This window comes from Eleutherodactylus coqui, chromosome 12 (genome assembly GCF_035609145.1).
Source record: "Eleutherodactylus coqui strain aEleCoq1 chromosome 12, aEleCoq1.hap1, whole genome shotgun sequence".
NCBI lineage: Eukaryota > Metazoa > Chordata > Amphibia > Anura > Eleutherodactylidae > Eleutherodactylus > Eleutherodactylus coqui.
This window is the reverse complement of record NC_089848.1, coordinates 8,645,635-8,666,361: the sequence shown is the minus strand read 5'-3', so window position 1 is coordinate 8,666,361 and position 20,727 is coordinate 8,645,635.

Below are 20,727 nucleotides of genomic sequence, written 5' to 3'. Positions count from 1 at the left end.
CTGAAAGCACTGGAAATCAAGTTTATATACTATATATACATAAAGTGGTGAATTGTTATTGTCTTAGTGTCTAATTTTAAACTTTAGTAATATTGTTTTTTATTGCTACATTATGTATTATTTTTATGCTCTGTTGTAATAGATGGGTAATTTAGTAACAAATGATAAAAGAAGTTCTTGCCCTGAACGAAGAAGCCATTTGAAGTAAGTGAAACCAGTCAATGGAAGTGTTTAATGAAGACCATTCTTGACTCTATATTACAATAATTACATAGGGCAGCTTATTGCAAGCAAACCATAGACATGAAGCATATATATCATTAGATGACATTTTTTTCTGGATCTAATTAAGAGCAAAAAACTCAGACAGAGCTGCAGTAAAACTGCTGTGTGACTTCACGTGTATTTTCATAAGTGAGAAACTTTCATATGGCGTTAAGCATTGAGCTGGCATGCCTCTGGTTAATTTCAGAATGTCTAGCTCTACAGCTACAATGTGGTGACAGGCCTCATTGTAGGGATTTATAGGTACACTTTGGACCCCATGCCTAACAAATTAGTGTATTTTTGGTCTCTGTGTTCTCCTTCTCATGCAATAAATCACATACACAGCTTTACAGTGATTCATTGTAAACCAAAGAGACATTTCAGCATTGTCTTTTACTATGATGATCTTCAGCACAAGTTAAACAATGAGCTCCGTCATTTTGCAGGCATGTTACAGCTTCCATTCAGGTGCCATAAATTATCTTAAATGTTTACAAAAGCATCAAAAAAATCCTTTAGGTAATTCCAATTGTGTGAGAAAGCTCCACGTGGTTGACATGTGTAATGAACTATAGGGTTGTAAATCTAGAATGGAAAGTGCTTCCTGGAAAAATAGATATGTATGTATAAATGTGCTTTTATCTGTGTATGTATATATATATTGTGAGACAGTGACCGGTAAAGTGCTGGAGGGCCGTTACATTTCGCCTAGGATGCTCTCCTATGCGGCTTTAGGGAGCACTTGGGCAGATACGTGCCACCGAGCAGCCTGGGCTCGGTGGAGGAAGCCGGCGGTATGGTGTCAGTAACATTAAAGGGGTTGTCCCGCGGCAGCAAGTGGGTCTATACACTTCTGTATGGCCATATTAATGCACTTTGTAATGTACATTGTGCATTAATTATGAGCCATACAGAAGTTATCAAAAGTTATTCACTTACCTGTTCCGTTGCTGGTGTCCTCGTCTCCATGGTTGCCGTCTAATTTTCGCCGTCTAATGGCCAAATTAGACGCGCTTGCGCAGTCCGGGTCTTCTTATCTTCTCAATGGGGCTCCGTGTAGCTCCGTGTAGCTCCGCCCCATCACGTGCCGATTCCAGCCAATCAGGAGGCTGGAATCGGCAATGGACCGCACAGAAGCCCTGCGGTCCACGGAGGGAGAAGATGCCGGCGGCCATCTTCACCGGGTAAGTAAGAAGTCACCGGAGCGCGGGGATTCAGGTAAGCGCTGTCCGGTGTTCTTTTTTAACCCCTGCATCGGGGTTGTCTCGCGCCGAACGGGGGGGGGTTGGAAAAAAAAAAAAAAACGTTTCGGCGCGGGACAACCCCTTTAAGTTACTGACACGTTGTAGTGTGTAAGTGGCTCCAAGCCACATAATCCAGGCCGGATTTTCCTGGAGTGGTCAAAGCGAAGGATGGGATGGCCACTCCCACGTACCAGGTTAGGCTGGTACCAGGCCTTATAAAGCCTGGGCCTACAGGTCCTGGAGAGGGAGAGCTGAGACCTTTGCAGGTCTCAGAGTCCTGGCTGGCTGTGTGCAGGAACCATTTGTTTACAAGGGTGTAGACAGGGATGCTCCATGTTTAGTAAGTGCTCAGACTAGCAGGATTTACTTTATGTTGGCCTGAAGTTAAGGCCTGTATTTTGCTTTGTTTGCACTGAAATAAACCCAGGCGAAGCCTGGACTAAAGACTTTATCCCACGTGTCACTGTCTCTGACTGCTTATGCCCAGGTTGCTACCGATCCTAAACGCTAATGCCTCACAATATATATATATATATATATATATATATATATATATATATATAACATAGTAACATTGTATGTAAGGCTGAATGAAGACAATGTCCATCTAGTCCAGCCTGTCTATCCTCCTTTGTTGATCCAGAGGAAGGCAAAAAACCCCAAGGTCAGAAGCCAATTAGCCCTTTTGGGGAAAAAATTCCTTCCCGACTCCCTAATGGCAATCAGACTGTTCCCTGGATCAACCCCTAATAGTTCCTACCTTCCTATATACCTGGATTGACAATTAACCTAAGATTTATAACCTATAATATCCTTCTCCTCCAGAAAGACATCAAGTCCCCTTTTAAACTCCTCTATGGATTTTGCCATCACCACTTCCTCAGGCAGAGAGTTCCACAGTCTAACTGCTCTTACAGTAAAGAATCCCCTTCTATGTTGGTGATGAAACCTACTTTCCTCTAATCGTAGCGGATGTCCTCTTGTTACCGTCGTGGTCCTGGGTGTAAACAGATCTTGGGAGAGATCCTTGTATTGTCCCCTCATGTACTTATACATGGTTATTTGGTCGCCTCTTAACCTTCTTTTTTCTAGAGTAAATAGTCCCAATTTGGATAGCCTCTCTGGGTATTCCAGTCCCGTCATTCCATGTATTAGTTTAGTTGCCCTTCTTTGAATCCCCTCAAGCACTGTGACATCTTTCCTGAGCACCGGTGACCAGAATTGTACGCAGTATTCCATGGGAGGCCTGACAAGTGCCTTATATAATGGAAGGATAATGTTCTCATCCTTCGCCCCTATACCTCTTTTAATGCACCCCAAAACTTTATTTGCCTTTGCAGCAGCTGACTGGCATTGGTTACTCCAGTTTAGTCTATTGTCCACTAATACCCCCAGATCCTTTTCCATATCACTTTTCCCTAGTGGTACCCCATTAAGTGAATATTGGTGACATCCGTTTTTCCTGCCCATGTGCATAGTCTTACATTTTTCAACATTGAACTTCATTTGCCATTTTCCTGCCCAAGCCCCCAGCTTATCTAGGTCCGTTTGTAGCCGCACATTGTCCTCCGTTGTATTAATTATATTGTATAATTTTGTGTCATCTGCAAATATTGATATTTTGCTGTGCAGCCCCTCTATCAGGTCATTGATAAATATGTTGAACAGAGTGGGGCCTAATACTGAACCCTGTGGCACCCCGCTAGCGACTGTGGTCCAATCAGAGTACGAACCATTTATTACCACCCTCTGCTTTCTATCTCTGAGCCAATTTTTTACCCACTTACACACGTTTTCGCCCAGTCCGAGCTGCCTCATTTTGTATATTAGCCTATTATGTGGCACGGTGTCAAAGGCTTTAGAGAAATCCAGATATACGAGATCAATAGATTCTCCCTCGTCCAGCTTAGAGCTTACTTCATCGTAGAAACTGATCAGATTTGTCTGACATGAGCGACCCTTCATGAATCCATGCTGGTGAGGAATTATTCCCTTGTTCTCCTTGAGGTGCTCATCAATGGTGTCTCTCAGAATCCCCTCGAAAATTTTTCCCATTACTGAAGTGAGACTTACTGGCCTGTAGTTACCAGGCTCACTTTTGCTCCCTTTTTTGTAAATTGGAAACACGTTGGCAATGCGCCAATCCAATGGTACTACACCGGTCTTGATAGTGTCTAGAAATATTAGGTATAGCGGCCTAGCTATCTCATCACTTAGTTCCCTTAGTATCCTTGGGTGTAATCCATCTGGGCCCCGCGATTTATCAATTTTAGTCTTCTTTAGTCGCTTCCGAACCTCCTCCTGCGTTAGGTATGAGATATTTTGTGATGGGTTCATTTTATTCCCCTGCATCTCGTGTGGCATTTCCTTTTCGTTTGTGAATACACTTGAGAAGAAACTGTTTAGTAGATTTGCTTTCCCTACGTCATCATCAATGATTTCTCCTGCATTATTTTTTAAAGGGCCAGCGCTCTCCCTGCAAATCCTTTTGCTGTTAATATAGTTGAAAAATAGCTTCGGGTTGTTTTTGCTCTCTTTGGCAATCCGTCTTTCTGCTTCCTCCTTGGCAGTTTTGATCTTATCTTTGCATATTTTGTTTTTTTTCCCTGTATGATTTTAGCGCTTCTTCGCTGCCTTCTTGCTTTAGTAGTTTGAACGCTTTCTTTATTGCCCCTCTTACCATCTTGTCGAGCCACATTGGTTTCCTTTTAGTTGAGTTTCTTTTATTTTTAAAGGGAATGAACTGCTCACATGAGGCGATTAGGATCCTTTTAAACTTTTTCCATTTTTCCTCTGTACCGTTATTTTTGAGGATGTTGTCCCAATTAATGTTACCGATAGTAGTTCTAAGCTCATCAAATTTTGCTTTACTAAAGTTTAGTTTCTTTGTTGCTCCCTGATAAGGCTTCCTATTGAATGACAGCTGGAAGTTGATTATATTGTGGTCACTGTTCCCCAAGTGCCCCTCAACCTGCACCCCCTTTATACGTTCCGGTTTGTTGGTTAGTACTAGGTCCAGAATAGCCCTCGCTCTTGTTGGTTCCTGCACAAGTTGGTTCAGGTAATTGTCTTTAATTACTCTCAAGAACTTATCACCCCTGTGAGATTTGCAGGTTTCCTTCTCCCATGTTATATCAGGATAATTAAGGTCCCCCATGATAATTACTTCGTTGCGCTTTGACACCTCTTCTATCTGCCTTAGTAGTAAGTTTTCAGTTTCTTCTGTTGCTTTTGGTGGTCTATAGAAGACCCCTATCAGGATTTTGTTATTTTTTCCTCCCTGTATTTCTACCCACAGAGATTCCACCTGTTCGTCTCCTACCCCTATATCCTCCTGTAGCCTCGGCTTCAAGTTCGATTTGACGTACAGACATACCCCTCCCCCTTTCTGGTTCCTTCGGTCCCTTCTGAAGAGATTGTACCCCTGCAAATGCACTGCCCAATCGCACTTATCATCAAGCCATGTTTCCGTAATTCCGACTATATCATAATTTTCATCAGTCATTCTCACTACAAGCTCACCCACTTTACCAATCAGACTTCTTGCATTCGTGGTCATACAATTTATATCATTTTTTTTGTTTTTTAAATTTGTTTTCTGCTATTCGTACTTATGGCTGATCTATCAGTTCTAACTGTACTAACCCCACCCCCTGCTCGACCCCCATTCCCTTTGCTTGGACCCGGATCGCTAGTTACACTGGCTACCCCACTATTTCTCATTTTACCCTCCCCCCAGTCCCTAGTTTAAACACTCCTCCAGCCTTCTAGCCATGTTATCCCCCAGCACAGCTGCACCCTCCCCATTAAGATGCAGCCCGTCCCTACGGTAGAGCCTGTAGCCGACAGCAAAGTCAGCCCAGTTCTCCAGGAACCCAAATCCCTCATTCTTACACCAACTCCAGAGCCACTTGTTTACCTCCCTAAGATCCTGCTGCCTTTCTAGTGTGGCTTTAGGTACAGGTAGTATTTCCAAGAAAACTACCCTGGAGGTCCGCGCCCTAAGCTTGGACCCTAGGTCCCTGAAATCATTTTTGAGGGCCCTCCAATGACCTCTAACTTGTTCATTGGTGCCAACGTGCACCATGACCGCTGGATCCTCACCAACCCCTCCCAGTAATCTGTCAATCCGATCTGCGATGTGTCGAACTCGAGCGCCAGGAAGACAACACACCGTTCGACGATCCCGGTCTTTATGGCAGATTGCCCTCTCTGTCCCCCTAATAATTGAGTCCCCCACCACTAGAACCTGTCTAGCCTGCCCTGCACTCCCCGTCCCCGTCTCACTGGAGCAGTCATCCCCCTGGTGTTCAGAGGGCATGTCATGCTGCAGCGGTGCTGGCTCTGTAGTGGCATCGCCCTCATCTGCCAACGTTGCAGACATGTTGGGTTGTGCCAGTTCAGGACCAGCCTCCCTGGATCTATTCCCTCTACGCCTCCTTCTATCTGACACCCAGCTGACTGCCTGCTCCCCCTGCTCTTCTGTACTACCATCCGCCCCCGCCTCTACCCCAGCGAGTGTCTGCTCAATGAGCTGCAAACTCCTTTCCATGTTGTCAATGGCTCTCAGTGTTGCCAGTTGCTCATTTAGATCCAGAATTTGGGCTTCTAAATGTGCGACGTGCACGCATCTTGCGCAACAGTATGCACCCTCGATCGGCTGATCAAGGACCGCATACATTGCACAAGTAGCACACTGGATGACATTGCCAGACATGGAGCTTATTCTAATGGGGATCTACAATTTACTTGTGGAAGTAGTGAAGATAGACTTGTTCACACTCCGCTCACACGCTGCCGCCTCCGCTTAACCGCTCACACGCTGCTGCAACCACTCACACGCTGCTGCAACCGCTCAACCGCTGCTGCAACCGCTCACCCGCTGCTGCACCCGCTCACCTGCTGCTGCAACCCCTCACCCACTCACCCGCTGCTGCAACCGCTCACCCGCTGCTGCAACTGCTCACCCGCTGCTGCAACTGCTCACACGCTGCTGCAACCGCTCAACCGCTCACACGCTGCTGCAACCGCTCACACGCTGCTGCCTCTGTACAACCACTCACACGCTGCTGCTCTCACGCAACCGCTTACCCGCTGACACTTATGCGCAACCGGCCACAAATTTTTTTTATTTCCCCCCCCCCTCACAAACACTTAGACCCCCAGACACACACACACAGAGAAGACACAACTAGGACACACACTTAGCTCACAAACACACACAGAAGATACTTATCGGCTCCTCCGCTCCTCCTGGTGACGTCACCCGCTCTCCCGGCGGCCGCTCACTCTGCACTCCTGTCTCAGCTGCTCTGCTGCTCCGTTCTGGTCCCCTCCGCTGCTGCTGGCGCTGGACTCCTGGTGGCCTCTTGGCGCTGGCTACTGCGCTCCGGTCTCACCTTACTGCCCCCGCACCTGCTTTGGCGCCGGTATCGGCTGCTGAGCTGCTCCGATGTCCCCTTCAGCCCCCCGCTCCTGCCTCTGTCTCGGCGCGCTGCTCCTGGCGTCTCTGTCTCGGCTCGCTGCTCGCTGCCCTATGTGTATATATATATATATATATATATATATATATATATATATATATATATATATATATATATAATCTATATAAATACATACATATATGTATATATGACACATTGAAGACTATATAGACTATATATGTACAAGACAAATTTTAGAACACAGTGAGCTCAGATATTCCTTCTTATCTCCAGCATACCTCTAAATGCAATCACCCTGTTTTTGTTAGATACCAGCTCTACTCAGTAGTAGTGATTACAGTGTACAGATGAAAATTTCTTTGATTAGTTGTTTACTTTCCCTTTTTTTCCTCTATCTGGGTCTAGGTCATCATGAAGACTTCTTCCAGTCACAACCCATTTCTGCACTCTTACTTCATCTTTATGCTTCCCCCAATGCCCCTTTCAGTGTTCCCCATAGAAATAGTACCCCCTTTTGTGCCCCAAAAGTAATAATGTCTCCACAAAGTAATAATTTCCAATAGTGCCCACTATAAGAAATAATGCCTCCTTTATGCCCCACAGACTAATAATTTCCCTTTGTGCCTCATAACAAGGTAATAATGTCCTTTGCATTTTCTTGAAATAAATCCTTCCTCTGTGTCCTAATAAAGTGACTCTGCTCCCCTGTGCCCACACAAAGTAATAGCATTATATAAAAATTTGACAAGAAAAATGTTAAAAAAAATATGCTAAGTTAAAAAACACCCGCAAAGTATGATGCTGACACCACCATGCTTCACTGCAGGTCGATCCAGAGATATTCAATTGGGTTCAAGTCAGGGATCTGGCTGGACCAATCAAGGAAATTCAGAGTTGTCCCAAAGCCACTACTGTGTTGTCTTGGCTCTGTGTCTAGGGTCATTGTCTTGTTAGAAGGTAAACCTTCTGCCCAGTCTGGCGTTCCTTGTGTTCTGGATCAGGTTTTCATTAAGAGTATCTCTGTACTTTTCTCCATTTAGCTTTCCCTCAACCCTAATCAGTCTCTGTCCTAGATGCTAAAAAACACCCCCACAGCATGATGCTCCACCACCATGCTTCACTGTAGGGATGGTGTTAGCCAGGTGATGAGCGGCGCTTGGTTTCCTTCAGACATAATGCTTAGAATTTAGGCAAAATGCAATTAATGGCTGAGCGCTGCCTCTGATTGGTCACAGCGCTCAGCAAAGCAGAGGCAGCGCTTTCTGGGTTTTACAAGGGCAGCTGAGTCCCAGTTTAGACTACAGAGAGTTTACTGCAAGGACCTTCCAAACTAATAAAGTTAAAAAATACCTTTTATTAAATAACTACTTTAAAAAGAAGAACAAAACATACATAGACGATCGGATGAGGAGTTATGATGCAAAAGCCACCTATATATAGTGACAAAAAGAGTATGAGTCATAGAATAGGACTCAACTTATGATACAAAGGCACTTGCCACTTATGTACTATGACCAATGAAATTTGAGTCATACAATAAGGCTCGACTGATGTTGATCATTGGTCATATGACATGAAAAATAGTAATCCAGTCTAGTATATGTCAGATCACACAATTGGTCTGACATCTAAACTTGTGTCGTATGGTAGAAAGGACTGACACGTAGTAGATTACTCGTAAAGAAAAAAGCGCGTTACCCTACGCGTTTCCCCCACCTAGTGGGTTCCTCAGGGGTTACAATACGCTAATCCCAACTGGTATATTGGGTAGTGGCTAGAATGTTGTTAGAAAGACCACATGCAGGTCCCGGATGGATAATCCTGGACTTGGTGGTCTCAAGAGTCAAGACTGTCTTAAAATAGATAAAGGTGAAGTGCGGCCAAAAATTGTGGTGCACTATGTTTAAAGACAGATTGCAAAAAGATGACCCAAAGAGTGACAATAATAGTCACATCTATGGTAATTTAAGGAACATAACTATCCTCAAAGTACAAGATCAGGGCAGGGAAATATGCCCCAAGCCCTAAAGCCGTATGATAGAGTCAGGATCTACAGTCCCTAAGGTCCTAAAGATTTTTTAGCCAGCTACCTAGCAGATGAATGCTATCGCAAATAAATGAGTAAGCAGATGGATGCAACTTAAGAAGATAGCTTAGGGGAGCTGGCCCCTGTATAAGGACACAGAACTGAAATCAAATAAAAGAAAAAAACGGCGGCATGTCAGTCCACCACAAGATAGCATTCATCTGCTAGGTAGCTGGCTAAAAAATCTTTAGGACCTTAGGGACTGTAGATCCTGACTCTATCATACGGCTTTAGGGCTTGGGGCATATTTCCCTGCCCTGATCTTGTACTTTGAGGATAGTTATGTTCCTTAAATTACCATAGATGTGACTATTATTGTCACTCTTTGGGTCATCTTTTTGCAATCTGTCTTTAAACATAGTGCACCACAATTTTTGGCCGCACTTCACCTTTATCTATTCTAAGACAGTCTTGACTCTTGAGACCACCAGGTCCAGGATTATCCATCCGGGACCTGCATGTGGTCTTTCTAACAACATTCTAGCCACTACCCAATATACCAGTTGGGAATAGCGTATTGTAACCCCTGAGGAACCCACTAGGTGGGGGAAACGCGTAGGGTAACGCGCTTTTTTCTTTACGAGTAATCTACTACGTGTCAGTCCTTTCTACCATACGACACAAGTTTAGATGTCAGACCAATTGTGTGATCTGACATATACTAGACTGGATTACTATTTTTCATGTCATATGACCAATGATCAACATCAGTCGAGCCTTATTGTATGACTCAAATTTCATTGGTCATAGTACATAAGTGGCAAGTGCCTTTGTATCATAAGTTGAGTCCTATTCTATGACTCATACTCTTTTTGTCACTATATATAGGTGGCTTTTGCATCATAACTCCTCATCCGATCGTCTATGTATGTTTTGTTCTTCTTTTTAAAGTAGTTATTTAATAAAAGGTATTTTTTAACTTTATTAGTTTGGAAGGTCCTTGCAGTAAACTCTCTTGAGGCAGCGCTTTCTGGAGGCAGGGATTTTTCAATCCTTGGCCATCAGAAATGCAGAAGAAGAGTGCCGGGGACTGGGGAAAAGAGCCGGACAGTGTTGCAATCTGCTCTGACAGATTCCTCTTTGTTTCTGCATCTTCCTCTAACTGCTTGAGGAACACAGCTCTTTCATCTTGCATCGTCTTCAGGTATGCCCTAAGACCAAGCCTCTGCTGTGTCTCCTCTTGCAGCAGCCTCTAAGAATCTTCAATCTGAGCTTCCAGCTCCACCTGCAGTCTGTTCATCTTCTCAGACGGCTCTGTCTGCAGTCTGTCACCTTCAGTAATTTTTACTTGTAGCTCTTGAATCTGCATTTCTACTGCATTTCTCTTTCATTCAGATGCACACTTGTCTTCCAATAACACCTTCACCTTTTGGATCAGCTAGGCACATTGACTTCTCAATTTCTTTCAGTTTGTTCCAACTGCTTGGACAGTTCCCCACAACTAGAGCATGACTTCGTTCAAGCTCCTGGAACTGGGTTTTATATAGTTCAGCTTCCTCATCCAAGATCATCTGCAGCTGGGAAACCAGTCTCTCTCATGGAGTGCTTCCTGGTTTTCCTTGTAACCCAGTATGTCTTTCAAGAGCTCCGCTTGCTTCTCTGCCCAACTGCAAGTTGCTTTTTCCATTTCCAGCTTTTCCTTTAGCCAACTTATATGGGACTTCAATTCACCATTTTTCTTTGCTAACTGTATCTTCAACTCTGCAGTTTGATAACGTTCATCTGAAGAAGCTCTTTTAGGACTGGTATCTTCCCCTTTGTGTTAAAAGGAACAGGAGGAGAATTGCCAGAGAACTACAAGATGACCTCCAGCAGGCTACTGGTCTGCATGTTTCTGACGAAATAGTCAGAAACAAATTTCTTGAGGGTGGCACAAGAGACTGACCTCCTGTAGTAGAGATATAAGAAAAGATGAAGTGGAGCAACCCCGTTGTAGAAAGGCCTGAAATGAGGAACCTGGAGTTGGTCTCAGGAACAAGATGTAAAAGCCTGTTTTTTTGTTTTTTAGGAAAGTGCAGCCCACCCTACAAAATATTATACGCACATGGAAAACGTATGGAATCACAGACAAAGAAGGAGGAAACTTTCTTTTAGAGGGGTAATTATGGTTCAACCTACAAAAATACATGTAGAAGATCTTAGTTTATTGATAAAGAACCAGCTTGCAATCGTGTTTTGAGGTATATGAACCTCTTCCTCATTCATTGCTGGGTATACACTACACAAATATGTATAAAACCATAATGGAAACTGTGCTCATAGCCAAGCACTGTACAGTTTGATTGGCATTCATCAAAAAATTCTAGAATTGGCAGGCGTACCATTGGTGCACTGTTCTCTTCACACTGAACACACCTTTCAATATTCTTAATTATTTTATTAGATATAACAAAGTGAAAAAGTCCCCAGCGCTCACACCATAAGAATGAAATGGAGGATATGCATATGGAAATTTAAATTGTATAACTTACTTCGTGGAGGCGCCTCTGGCATAGGCGCCTCCTGATCCAAGATAGCGTATCAAGAAGTGGCAGGCACCCGCAATGATGAAGGATTCCACGATTTAATGTACAAACTAAAATAAAATACTATACACAACGCGTTTCGGCCGCACGGCTTTTTTCAAGTGTATAAGATACAAACAAACAGTCATATATTTATAGCAAATAACATTAAGATACCTGATAATTGATGTGATCTGTAGCAAATGGAGTTACTCACATGTCTCACTAACTCCATTTGCTACAGATCACATCAATTATCAGGTATCATGTTGTCAATTCGTTCAGCTGATTCAGCCATTTTAGAGATAATGGTTGCGTGTAAAGGGGCCTTTAGGAAATAAAAAGTCCACTTTTTAGATAAACTAATTTCAGTAAACAAAATAAAATTACTATAAAATTGCTTTAAAAACAGCCGTATACATCACAAAGAAGGTGCAATCGTTCATTTGACGAGCCTAATCACTAAAAAGGTTAAGGGGTTATGGTTGTTTAACCACAAGGAGGATAAAAACACTTGGGTCATAAAGGGGTAATAATGAACCAAATTACACCAGTCATGAAAGTGTAAAAAATAAACTTTCTGATTGGCGAGGCTCTAACCAATCCCAAGTATAAAGGGGTGCTGTAGTGGTTTAGTACTGCATCCCCTTCATTCTCAGAATTGTGGGGGTCCTACACTCAAACCTGCATATCCTAGTGCACTGCCCCTTCATTGTTTCCAGATATAATAAATGCAGTCCATTCTATGCATAGTTCCTGTCCAATATAAAAGTTTTTTTCTGTCTAGACTTTAAGGTGTTAAACAAGTCAAGGGACAATAACTCATTGCAGCACAGATGTGTCTATCTTTATTACCAAGTTTGGATGTTGGATGAAAATGCATAGATGGTAATTTTGCTTTTTTTATCTCAAAAAGAACATGCATAGATTACTGTAAAAAAACGTTTTTGGACAATGTAGCAGCGGTTACCTCTAAACTACCTATTATGGCCATAAAATGTCAAAATACAATAGAACTATGATGAAATCAAAGGCTGCCAGACCACAAAATAGTACAAATTACATAATCTGAGTTTACTCTGTGAGATTTAATTTTCTTTTTACGCTATTGCTACGTTGTATTGATACTCCATGCGGTTCATATTACATTAATAGTGGCATGGAATGCTCTGGAGCGATACAGCAGTTAAGACTGACTGATGAAACCATTGTAGCAACAGTACATATTGTATTATGTTGTTACATATGAGCAGATTGGCATTGGACAACGCATGTTGACAACTTCCATTACCCAAAGCAGTTTTTTCTGGATTGCGTAAATCATCACAGCCCGTATAGCAATTAGCTGGAATGCTCTTAGAACAAGAACTATTTCTGCATTTCTTTTTTTTTTTTGGTATGTAATCAGTGTATAGATTAAGGTAAAACAGATTTCAGAATTCTTGCTATGTACACAACCTTCTAGTAGTAATTGGTTATTATCTGTAGAAGTAAGAGCTTTAAATTATTATTTTGCTTTTCAAAACTTCACTTAATCTGCAGGCATTACTGCAGGCTATAATGATACTTTTATTAGTACCTGTGGTGTGCATTAAATTCACATTACGCACTTACATCAATAATCTCCCACAAAGTAGATTTATCTTACATGTTAAATCAAGCATTGCATACCTTTACATTAACAAGCTCTGAAAGAGTAAATACTTTATAATTTACTCTGTGGCCAGTTTATTATATACACACATAAATGGATCATTTAAACTGTGATTTATACGACTAAATCAGTCTATTAAAAACAGAAAGAATGCAGAAGTACAAATAGTACGAGATAGCATGAGAAAAAATACTGACTGACTTTACAATACTGACCATACAAGAGGTTTTAGTAGGAATGTTGTAACTAGATTTTTTCAGTATGTCACTAAGGACAAAGCATCATAAATATGTAGCACTTGGTCCTTGGTTTTAAGCCTGTGCCATAGTAAAAATATACTACTGGATAAAACCTCCTCATCAGGTTTTGGATGTCCGAGACAGCCGAGGACCCAAAGGAGAAGACAGAAGCAGTTTTTAACTGTCTGCTCTTTCTTTTGCAGGCTACATAGCACTCAATACGGACTATATAAAGAATTCAGAAAGTGGCAGCGTTGTTTCCTGTATGGGACCCGGAGATAGCGTGACCGCTCATGACCCCTAGTATGTTAGAGTTGTTAAGGCACAGTTAAGGCTCAGTCAGATGGGTGTTTTTTGTTGCTCATTTAGTTGTGTAAAAAAACACAAACCGCATGCGTCAACAAATTTGTGTGACTGAAGTAGGTGGCACAGTTTAAAAATCACACTTGGGTGCATTCAAAACTCGCAAATAAAGTGCCATTGCTTTCCCCAGCCCTATTGACTGTAAGGTGAAATCCCTGGATTTCACATCCAAAGAATCCTAATGCCACTATTAGTTGTATTTTGCAATTCATTGTCCTATTTTTTACCAGTGTGAATTTTTTGTACAGGTAAAAATCAGACATGTGACCGCTGCTATTCAAAAGCATTGGTTCTAATAGATGTGAATCGCAATGGCAAAAAACATGCGCAACAAAAATGCCTGTCTGACTGAGCCCTTGCAGTGGAAAACTGAAATAAGAAAAAAGTAAAGTGAGGTCTAAAACAATGTCATGCATCATGGGGGACATAGATGTTTAAAAATGTTACACAAATAAGTAACTTAGGTGGAAGAGGAGCTAGGGATACCAATCTCCCAGCTATCTGTCGAGTCAGCATTACTTAATACTGCAGGGAGGATGGCTTTAGACAAGAAAGAGGCATTACCTCCAATGCATTTGTCCACCCATTGGAGAAGAATAGAGGTTAAAGAGCAGGAGAAGGAAGAAGAGGAGGGAGGTAATAAGTCCAGAAGCAGAGGAAAGTGTTACACAACATTCTTTTCATCCATCACTAACTACAGCTATTCTACATGAATGGTGTGACCAGCTGGATGATAATCTTAGGTCTAAACCCAAGGAATGTGAGCCATCACCTTTAGACACTTTGAAGCATATGAGTGCTTTTATGCTGCAGTGCTTGCAGAAGGACAGTGATATAGCCCACATCAAAACATCAGATCATTACTGGGTAGCTATCCTCCTTGATCCCCTCTGCAAGGCCAAAATGACAAATCTCATATCGGCAGTGAAGAGGGACCTCAAAATACGGCAGTAGCAGGATAGACTGGTAAGCAGCTTAGGAAGAGCATTTCCCCATTGGAAATGCATCCACAATAAATCGCAGCTCTGCGGCTCATAGTGTACAAACAGGAAGCTGCCATAGCAGTGCTATCATCACTGGTGGCAAGACAAGTATAACAGAAGTGTAGCATAGTTTTTCTAGCCCATAGCAGCCAGCAGCAATAGCACAGGGGAAGTGTTACATCTTTCCTACCCAAGGAGATCAGCAGGATCCATGGCCTCAGAATACTATTACGGATTACAGATTGTGGATCCAGTGGACCAACCAACCAGGTTGAGACCTGTCCTGGAGTGGTAGGCAGCTGACTCTTTGGGTAGAGCGATTGCAGCAAGGAATTCAGAATAAACACAAATTCAGGAATACAGACAGAACTCAGATAGTATAAACAGAACTCAGAGAGCAAAGCAGAACTGAGAAGGCATAGGCAGAACTACGGAACAGACTCAAACACAGACTGAGGAATATAGACAGAACTCAGACTCAGACAGAACTCAGAACACAGAAATGGACTACATACTTGTGGACAGACAGAGGCAAAACAGACTACCAAACACCCAAAACACTCATCAGCATACCCGCATGAATAAACAGGTGAAATTGCTACAATAAGTACAAGGAATTAGTTAGTGGGTTGGTCAAGTCACTTAAGCCGCAAGCCCACTTCAAGGGTCCTTGTTTTCTCGTAGTTGCTACTCTAACGAGACAACTCAACTAACCCCATGTTACCTGCCTGCAAGCAGGGTGATCGCCCAGATAGTGACAGCCCCGCACTGGAACCTAAGGACCTAACTAGCCCTAGATGGTAAATGAACTAAGCGGTACAGGACACAATTCACACTAACACAGAGCAACAATATAGATACAGAATCAGAACTGATGACACTGCTAGCTCAGACAGATCAGAAGGCAATAAACAGACTCAGCACAGAGTTGCATGGGCAGATATACAGATACGGTTACAGAACTGGCGACATGCCAGCACAGACAGTTTAAAAGTTCTACAACAGACCCAGCACAGAGGAAAACCAGCAGATTTCTGACACACTCAGAGCTCCTCAATCATTTCTGAAGAAAGGGTGTATCTGTGAAACGTGTTATGTTGGCTGTTTTTAAATTTATTAATAAAAGAAGTACCGGGTTTAATACTCATTGAAATATTTGTGAGCGTTGCACCAATCAAGTCAACTATTTTTTTCTTCCTCCTCCTAGGAAGGCACAGGAAGGCCCAATGTCCAGAGGTGGATTTGAATCTCGGAAGTCACGCAGGGCACCCATGTAGAAGATCTGCAGTTCAAGCAACCCATAGGGAACCCTGGGCTCAGCACTTAAATTTACATATGCAAATTTGTTTTCCGAAAACAAATAGCAGCATGCTCCATTTTAGTGCGGTTCCCGAACGGGTGGCTTCCACTGAGGTCAATAGAAGACATCCAATCCGTGTTCCATCCGCAACTGATATTGCGGACAGGCTGTGGATTCCGCGGGAAAGCTGGAGTATGAGAAAAGAAAAAAAAAGTACTGCGCATGTGTCCCGGCGCACAGGCGCTTCCACACACATCCGCAGTACAGAAAAAAGGAGACCCGGACAGGTAAGCAGGGTCCTCGGCTGTGGTGAGGGTTGGATTCCACATGAGGCCTAAAAGAGACATTTATCATTATTCATCAAGGATAGGTTTGGTCACAAGGTATACATGCTTATGAATAGAGATGAGCGAGCACCAAAATGCGCGAGTGCTCGTTACTCGAGTCAAACTTTCAGTGATGCTCGAGAGTTCATTTCGAGTAACGAACCCCATTGAAGTCAATGGGCGACTCGAGCATTTTTGTATATGACTGGTGCTCCGCTAAGGTTTTCATTTGTGAAAATCTTAGCAAATCACCAAAGTCATGTAGAAAACACAGAAATGGATAGGGCAGGCGAGGAGCAACATGCAGGGCTGCATTTCGGGCTCCGAGGTCTCACTATTAAGTCACAATAGTGGCAAGAGTGAGACCCCCCCCCCCGTACTGTCAGCATAAAGATCTTCTCCTCTGCCACAGCTGTAACAGCTGTGGCAGAGAAGAACGATGTTAGCCCATTGAATTCAATGGAGCCGGCAATACAGCCGGCTCCATTGAAAGCAATGGGCTGCCGGTGAGCACGGGATGAATTTTCGGGAAGGGCTTAAAAATATAAGCCCTTACCTGAAAATCATCCTAAAATGTGTAAAAATAAAAAAAAAATGTATACTCACTAGAGATGAGCGAGCACCAAAATGCTCGAGTGCTCGTTACTCGAGTCGAACTTTCAGTGATGCTCGAGAGTTCGTTTCGAGTAACGAACCCCATTGAAGTTAATGGGCGACTCGAGCATTTTTGTATATCGCCGATGCTCACTAAGGTTTTCATTTGTGAAAACCTGGGAAATTCAAGAAAGTGATGGGAACGACACAGAAACGGATAGGGCAGGCGAGGGGCTACATGTTGGGCTGCATCTCAAGTTCCCAGGTCCCACTATTAAGCCACAATAGTGGCAAGAGTGAGACCCCCCCCCACACACACACACACACTGTCAGCATAAATTCATGAATGGGTGTGTGAGTGGAATCTGCCTCTGATTGGTCAGGCTGTGACCAATTAGAGGCAGCTCATTCAGCAGGCGGGGATTTTAAATCCCCGGCTGCTGAATACTACTCACAGCTGTTCAGAGCAGTTCAGGAGGACTGCCGCTGGCCGCGCTGAACTCCGTCTGCCGGGACCAGGTGAGTATATATATATATTTTATTTTTACACATTTCTGGATGAATTGCAGGGAAGGGCTTATATATTTAACCCCTTCCCGACAATTCATCCTGCGATCGCCGGCAGCCCATTGCTTTTAATGGAGCCGGCTGTATTGCCGGCTCCATTGAATTCAATGGGCTAACATCGTTCTGCCGGGACAAGGTGAGTATATATATATATATTTTTTACACATTTCTGGATGAATTGCAGGGAAGGGCTGTATTGCCGGCTCCATTGAATTCAATGGTCAGTGCTTGTTTAATCGAGACGAGTACCCGTGGTGCTCGTCTCTAGTAACGAGCAACTCGAGCACCCTAAGGGCTCATGTCCACGGGGAAAATAGGATTTAGGATCCGCAGCGGATTTCCTGCATGTGGATCCGCATCCCATAGGGATGCATTGACCACCCGCGGGTACATAAATACCCGCGGATCGTCAATAAAAGTGATTTTAAAAAAAATGGAGCATGAAAAAATCTGGACCATGCTCCATTTTCATGCGGGTCTCCCGCGGGGCCGGCTCCTGCGGGCTTCTATTGAAGCCTATGGAAGCCGTCCGGATCCGCGGGAGACCTAAAATAGGAATTTAAAGCATTTACTCACCCGCAGCGGACCGCGAAGCTCTGCTCTTCCTCACGGCCGCATCTCCCTTGCTTCGGCTCGGCGGATGTGCCCGGCGCATGCGCGCGGCACGTCGACGACGTGCCGGCGACGTGCCGCCGGCGTCAGGAATTCATCCGCCGGCCGAAAATGAAGATCCGGCCGTGAGGAACAGCTGATCTTCGTCGCCCGCGCCGGAAAGGTAAATGCTTTAAATTGCTATTTTCGGCGCTCATGTCCGCGGGGCAGGAGGGATTCTCCATGGAGAATCTGCAGCGGATCTGATTTTCCCCGTGGACATGAGGCCTAATACTCGAACGAGCATCAAGCTCGGACGAGTATGCTCGCTCATCTCTACTTATGAACACAACAGTCACTTTTCTGAACAAACCACTCATCTGTGTTCTTAAATATTTACCTTTTTGTCGTCAGTGCAAAATATTAATAAACACCTCAATCTTTTCAAAGCTCACTTGATGATAAATAAATAATATTTCTTTACACCCAGTACAAAGTTGTTACTTTTGTTATTATTATGTAGCTTTTCGGTTCTCTCTGTGTGACCTGCCTTACATTTGTTAATTGCTTTATTTAAAGATGCGGCTTAAGACCACATAACACAGAAACATTGTCAGGTGGGTATTTTTATTATGTTTCACACCAGCCAGGTGGAGATTGTATTCATAAGGCTAACAACAAAGGCTAACTTGCCCCTGCATGAGGAGAACTTCAGAGAGTCGAGAGGCCAATGAAGTGCTGACACATGCAGCTGTAAAGTGTTCAGCCCAAGGCGAGACTATACCCAACATATATTTCAGCAAAGTGATAAAAATATCACTTAGCATTAAACCCTTAAATCTACCAATATAGTTAAACTTTGGTGTCGGAGAGTGTGATATATCCACTGTCACATGTAATGAAAATGCAACCCGACACTGATTTTCGTAAGTTTTAATGTACTCTGTTGACGCCTAGTCTACAGGTTTATAAGGTACTTTATATGGTGGCTTTACTTCGCTCTGCTGTATGGCTTCCCTGGGACACGTTGTAGAATCTTCCCAATTTACAAATAGTTTAGTTCTTTAATACAGTTAATTTTATCATTTATGCAATATGTAGTAAAACAAGCTAAACATTTACCAGATGTCTATTTACTTATGATTCTTACTTTACAATTTGAGAAATTGGGTGTGAGATTTTGCAGCAGTCTTTGTCCTTTTTGTTTTCTGAAGAAGGTGTGTCTTTGCAATTTAAAAGTCATTAAATTATCAAATGCTTTTGTTTTTGCCACAATGAAATGTCTGTTAACATCTGGCTTTACAAAAACACAGGCTAATACTAAAAACAATGACTACTGTTTCACAAAGGAGATCCTGAAGTACAGAAATGGGCTGAACACCAGTAATTCAGTGAGCTTAGTGGTTTTAGAGAGGCCATTGTGGGAGATGTAGAAGAAAGTGACTGCAGATCGTTCACGTGTCCTACAGTACACAACGCAATCAGAAGGTCCATTAAAGCCAGTGATATCTCAGCTCCAAGTTAGCTTTAGCAGAACCGCTTGTCTTTATTGCATGGAGAACATTTTTTATAGTAGCTGAGAGAGAATATTTTTCAGCCAAGAAAAAGACAAGGGCCCCAATTTACTCTATAAGATTCCACCATTAAGAATATAGCACCCACTATTAGGCCCAATGTCCACGGGTGGATTTAATTTGCAGAATCCAAGCGGGGCACCGGCACAGAAGATCCACAATTCAAGACGTCCATTAAAGCATGCAGATTAGTTTTCCAGATATCGCATGCGGAAAACAAATCGCAGGATGCTCCATTTTAGGGTGGATTCAGTGTGGACAGCCTCCATTGTAGTCTGAGGGGGGTTAATATTGCTGGGGGGTTAATATTGCTGAGGGGGTTTAATATTGCTGGGGGGGGGGTTAATATTGCTGAGGGAGGGTGGGGGAGCTAATATTGCTGAGGGGGGTAGTTTAATATTGCTGAGGGGGAGGGGTTAATATTGCTGAGGAGGAGGTTAATATTGCTGAGGGGGGGGGGGGAGTTTAATATTGCTGGGGGGGAAGTTAATATTGCTGAGGGGGGGGAGTTTAATATTGCTGAGGGAGGGTGGGGGAGTTAATATTGCTGAGGGGGGTTAATATTGCTGGGGGGTTAATATTGCTGAGGGGGTTTAATATTGCTGGGGGGGGGGGTTAATATTGCTGAGGGAGGGAGCTAATATTGCTGAGGGGGGGGGGGGTTAATATTGCTGAGGGGAAGGGGGTGGTTAATATTGCTGAGAGGGGCGGGTTAATATTGCTGGGGGGGATAATATTGCTGAGGGGGGGAGTTAATATTGCTGAGGGGGGGATTAATATTGGTGAGGGAGTTAATATTGCTGGGGGGGGGGGTTAATATTGCTGAGGGGGGGTGGGGGAGTTATTATTGCTGAGGGGGGGGTTAATATTGCTGAGGGGGGTTAACATTGCTGTGGGGGGGATTAATATTGCTGAGAGGGGGGTTTAATATTGCTGAGGGGGGGGTTAATATTGCTGAGGGGCTATTACTACTGGGGCCACTGTGGGGTAC